This window comes from Mus caroli, chromosome 8, assembly GCF_900094665.2.
Source record: "Mus caroli chromosome 8, CAROLI_EIJ_v1.1, whole genome shotgun sequence".
NCBI classification, from domain to species: domain Eukaryota; kingdom Metazoa; phylum Chordata; class Mammalia; order Rodentia; family Muridae; genus Mus; species Mus caroli.
The window spans coordinates 2648209-2653994 of record NC_034577.1 but is presented as its reverse complement, the minus strand read 5'-3'; positions in this window follow the sequence as shown (position 1 = coordinate 2653994).

Below are 5786 nucleotides of genomic sequence, written 5' to 3'. Positions count from 1 at the left end.
TAATATACTAATAAACTAGGTTAGAAAAGAATGAAGCTAATGATGGATGTAGTTGCTATACACATGTAAAATTTATTTTTATGCCAGTCACTATGTGAAATATCCTCTTCTGAAAAGTCTCTTTTTCCCCTTATTTGCATATAAACAAATTGAAACACTGGAGGGAATTGAAATGCTTTCCTAAGGTCAGACATTTAACCCAAGGGTCAGGATAAGATGTGAGTGCCGCTGGTTTCATTTCCTACATTCTATTGGCCTGTGGTTTCAATTTAAATGATGGGAGAATATTTCTCATGAATTATGGATACAAGGAAATCTGTGGGTGAGAGCTATCTTCTGTGCTTTTTACTTCTTTCATACTCGGCTAGAAGCTCACTGTTTTACAGACTTTCTTTCTTTTGCACACTCACAATACTGGTGCCACATAAAACACATCCCTGTAGGCCTAGGGATCAGAACTTTTATCTTCTCTACTGGAAACCAGGAATAGTCTAAGTGTAGTTGGGTCACTGATCCAAAGGTATTCAGTGGACTTGCAAATCTTGGTGGTCTTGACACAAACATTTGTATATTTAGCCACTAAACACACATATCCCTGAAGCTAATTATGTCCATGTGGTATCCAAGAGATTAATTAAAGAACCAGATTTTTAAAATGCTGAAATTATCGATATCTGACCAACAGCTTTATAACACTGTTGAGAAAAAGATCAGAAATAATCAGGGAACATTTTTGATGTCAACAAGAACACAATAGTATCAAAGCAAGGGCACTTGTATAAACACAACGACTGCTATTGAACATGATAGGAACCAAGCTAGAGAATCCTTAGGCATATGCTGACTTTATTGGATTATGCAGCAAACAGAAGGATATACAAATTTCTACAAAAGAAACAAGCTCAGAGATAACAGTAGATATAAGACTCTCAAAATCCTTGCTAGTGTTCTCCTTGATTATGAGATCAGCACCTGTTCTGGCAAAACATGAGATCCTTAGCTGACATGGAGCTTTGCATAAAGACCTATACATTTCTGTCTGACACACTCACCTTAATACAGCAAGCTGTCAGGACTACAGAGACAGATTCTGCTTACACATTCAACATTTATCTTCTCTACTTTTGCTCATGACATGCAGGCTTTGTGATGGTCCTCTGTAGGTTTCTTCCTTCAGTGGTTTGTATTCTAAACAAATTATTCAGAACAGTACATGCAGTTCCACTTGAAACATCTGGAGATGTTTCTTTTTTGCCTGATTTAGCCTCCACGAAATAAAAAATATTATACTATAGGTTCAGTAAGTGAGTATTGCTATCCATTGCAAATTCCATTAGCCTGTTTCAGCCCAGCCCATCCTTGCAGTTGATGCTTTCTCTGCTGATGTAGTTCAAATTCCTCAATGTAAATTACATTATTATGCCCACTTTCCCCAGTAAAATATTTACCCGAATAGGCCTTATGTTACAGTTATGCAAATTTAGTAACAAGTCTTAGTGAATTTGAGTTTCTTGAAAGGCAGCCTCTGGATTTTGTTTATTCTTATATTAACAGTAAGAGATACCACTGTCTTTCTTACAATAAGAATAGCTACAATTTTTTAAAATTTAATTACAGTGAGTTAAGATGGTGATCTTTTCATAACAATATTATAAAATAAAATATAATTTTATTTATTTACATAATAGCCAAAGTATGGTATAGCTTTCTGCAATCTTAACTGGAAGGCAATACCTTCTATATTCTACTTTTACAAAATGGTTCACTTTGAGAAAATCAAACTTACAGATATGTTTTGTTGTTGTTGTTGTTGTTAAATTTGTGTATGTGTGTCAGCATGCCCAAGTTTATATGCATCAGGTGTTTGCAGTAGCCTTTAGAAGCAAGATGAGGGGTTCAAATGCCCTAGACCTGGAGTTAAGGCTGGTATGATCCACCTGATATGTGTGCTTGGAAAGGAAACACTATCTTCTTCAAAAGCAGTAAGTGCTATAAATTACTGACCATCTCATTGGCTATCTTTTAAAGAGGGAAAATAAATGCAGAAATATGGACTATTTTATGTTCTTTTTTTTTTCCAAAAACTTTGTATCTCTGAGAGTGTACTTCTCCCCTTCTGAATATTCTGATTTATCAGAGCTGTTTAGATGAGGGAGATATAAAAGTCCCTCTCAGAATTTTCCAGTTAATTTTGTCCTTTTTATACATCTAATATAGTAAAGTTTATGAAAGAGGTAAATTATTAATGTTTTTGTTTACATAGCCTTACTTAATATTAGGGAATACTTGAACATTCCTATGCAACCAGTATTCTAGGTGTGTACCCAGGATCCTACACATTAGAGTAATATTTATTCAAAATCCAGCCAAAAATTTTAGTCACTTAAGTATATGAGTATTAAATGACCATGATCTAATTATGTACTACATATGCTACTCATAAAAACCTTGTGTCTAAAACTTAAGATAAATGAAATACAATTAAATAAACTTATTCATTAAAATGTAAGAAAAATGGAAGAAGTACCATAAAAGTGGTAGAGAAAATAAAAGTCCTATATGCACAGTGAAAGGAAGAGTGTGAATCAGTTAACAGACTAAGATTAAACCACCCTATGGGTAACATAGACTATGACAGCAGTTGAAAATCAAAGCCAATCAATCAGTTTTATCCTTTTGTAGACATAAACATAACAGTAGCACTGAGAGCTATATATAGACAAAGCAATACTCAGTAAAACAAGAACCATAAAAAGCCACATGTTGAGAATATCACTAATGTATGCCAAGATTTGTCCAACTTGATCTTGGATCATTTCACATAACCAAAGCTGCTGTGAGATTATGATTTTGATAGTTATAGCATGTTCAGAAGATAGATCCCATGTACTCTTTGTCATTATCTGAACCTTACTCTTTTTCACCCTCTTCTATTATGTTACCCTGAGCCTTCATGGCAGTTGGATTAATATAGATGTACAGAATGCCTAAGCATTTAACCTTATTCTCAGCACTTTAAGTGTCTCTTTCTACACAGCTGCATATTGGATAAGGGGAAGATATTGGGAACAGACCGGTTCTATGGATATAAGCATCAATACTTAGAAGACAATTTAACAACATGACATTTAAGAAAATAAGACTATCAAGTTCTATCCTAGGGATTATGACCTCTGAGAATTGAACTTTTCTCCAGGATTGCAATATTGAGTATAAAATTCCATCCTATGAAACAGACGTCAAGTTCAATCAGAAAATGGTTATTGCCTTCGCAACACTTATACCACTATTGCACCAATGGACATGTCTTTCCTGGAAGGTCAGTAATGTAGCATGACAAGAATGCTGCTGGGTAAGAAACTTGTTTAATTCCAGCACTCAGAAGGCAGAAGCAGGCAGATTTATGAGTTTGAGGCCAGCCTGGTCTACAGAGTAAGTTCCAGGATAGCCAGAGCTATACAGAGAAACCCTGCCTCGAAAAGCCAAAAACAAACAAACAAACAAACAAAAACAGAAAGAAAGAAAGAAAGAAAGAAAGAAAGAAAGAAAGAAAGAAAGAAAGAAAGAAAGAAAGGAACTTGATATCTTTCTCTCCCATCAGCCTACAGTTTCTTGTATAGTGACACACACCTGAGGGAATTAACAAGGAGAATAGTTATCTTGATAACACATGGCATTTACTGTTGATTCAGTTGGGATTCTTCAGTTAGTGGATTTTATAATCATGTCTTATGTGTATTTTAAAGCATTTGTTGTCTTGCTTTAAAACTCATATGAGAGCATCTGGGGAAGCCATCTTGGGTCCCAGATCCCTCAGAGACTAGTCTGTGCAGGTGAGAGTGCGGACTACAGAAGCTAGACAGCTTCTGGGACAGGCAGAAGCAACACAGCTTCTGGGACAAACCCCGTCGTGGGCTCCAGACATCTGGGCAACTTCCCTGACAGAGGAGGTGTCTCCCTGGGAGGGCTCTGCCAGAGCACCTGGGGGAGCCATCTTGGGTCCCGGATCCCTCAGAGACTAGCCTGAGCAGGTGAGAGTGCAGACTACAGAAGCAACACAGCTTCTGGGACAGGCCCTGTTTCAGGCTTTCATCTTCAGCCAGGAGGCAGGTCTGAATGCCAGATATTTGTGCACCTTCCCTGCAAGAGGAGAGCTTGCCTGCAGAGAGTACTCTGACCACTGAGACTCAGGAGAGAGCTGGACTCCCAGGTCTGCTGACAGAGGCTAAAAGAATCACAGGAAGAACAAGCTCCGACCAGAGACAACTATAACAACTAACTCCAGAGATTACCAGATGGCAAAAGGCAAACATAAGAATCTAGTAACAGAAACCAAGACCACTCACCATCATCAGAACCCATCACTCCCACCTCAGCCAGTCCTGGATACCCCAACACACCTGAAAAGCAAGACTCTGATTTAAAATCATATCTCATGATGCTGCTAGAGGACATCAAGAAGGACTTTAATAACTCACTTAAAGATATACAGGAGAACACTGCTAAAGAGGTAGAAGTCCTTAAAGAAATACAGGAAAATACCACGAAACAGGTGATGGAATTGAACAAAACCATCCAAGACCTAAAAAGGGAAGTAGAAACAATAAAAATCCCCAAAGTGAGACAACACTGTAGATAGAAACCCTAGGAAAGAAATCAGCAACAGAATACAAGCGATGGAAGAGAGAATCTCAGATGCAGAAGATTCCTTAGAAAACATGGGCACAACAATCAAAGAAAATGAAAATGCAAAAAGATCCTAACTCAAAACATCCAGGAAATCCAGGATACAATGAGAATACCAAACCTATGGAGAATAGGAGTAGATGAGAATGAAGATTTTCAACTTAAAGGGCCAGCAAATACCTTCAACAAAATTATAGAAGAAAACTTCCCAAACCTAATGAAAGAGATGCCCTGAAACATACAAGAAGCCTACAGAACTCCAAATAGACTGGACCAGAAAAGAAATTCCTCCCAACATATAATAATCAGAACAAAAAAATGCACTAAATGAAAATAGAATATTAAAAGCAGTAAGGGAAAAAGATCAAGTAACATATAAAGGCAGGTCTAGTAGAATTACACCAGACTTCTCACCAGAGACTATAAAAGCCAGACAGGTGTTATACAGACACTAAGAGAACACAAATGCCAGCCCAGGCTACTATACCCAGCAAAACTCTCAATTACTGTAGATGGAGAAACCAAAGTATTCCATGACAAAACCAAATTCACACAGTATCTTTCTATGAATCCAGCCCTTCAAAAGATAAAAAAAGGGAAAACACCAACACAAGGACAGAAACTACACCCTAGAAAAAGCAAGAAAGTAATCCTTCAACAAACCTAAAAGAAGACAGCCACAAAAACAGAATCCCAACTTTAACAACAACAAAAAAGTAAGAAACAATTAATTTTCTTTAATTTCTCTTAACATCAATGGACTCAATTCCACAATAAAAAGACACAGACTAATAGGCTGGGTACACAAACAGGACCCAACATTTTGTTGCTTACTGGAAGCCTACCTCAAGCGAAAATTACAGACACTACCTCAGAGTGAAAGGCTGGAAAACAATTTTCCAAGAAAATGGTCAGAAGAAACAAGCTTGAGTAGCCATTCTAATATCAAAAAAAATTGACTTCTAGCCAGGTGTGGTGGCACACACCTTTAATCCGAGCACTCGGGAAGCAGAGGCAGGTGGATTTCTGAGTTCGAGGCCAGCCTGGTCTACAAAGTGAGTTCCAGGACAGCCAGGGCTATACAGAGAAACCCTGTCTCA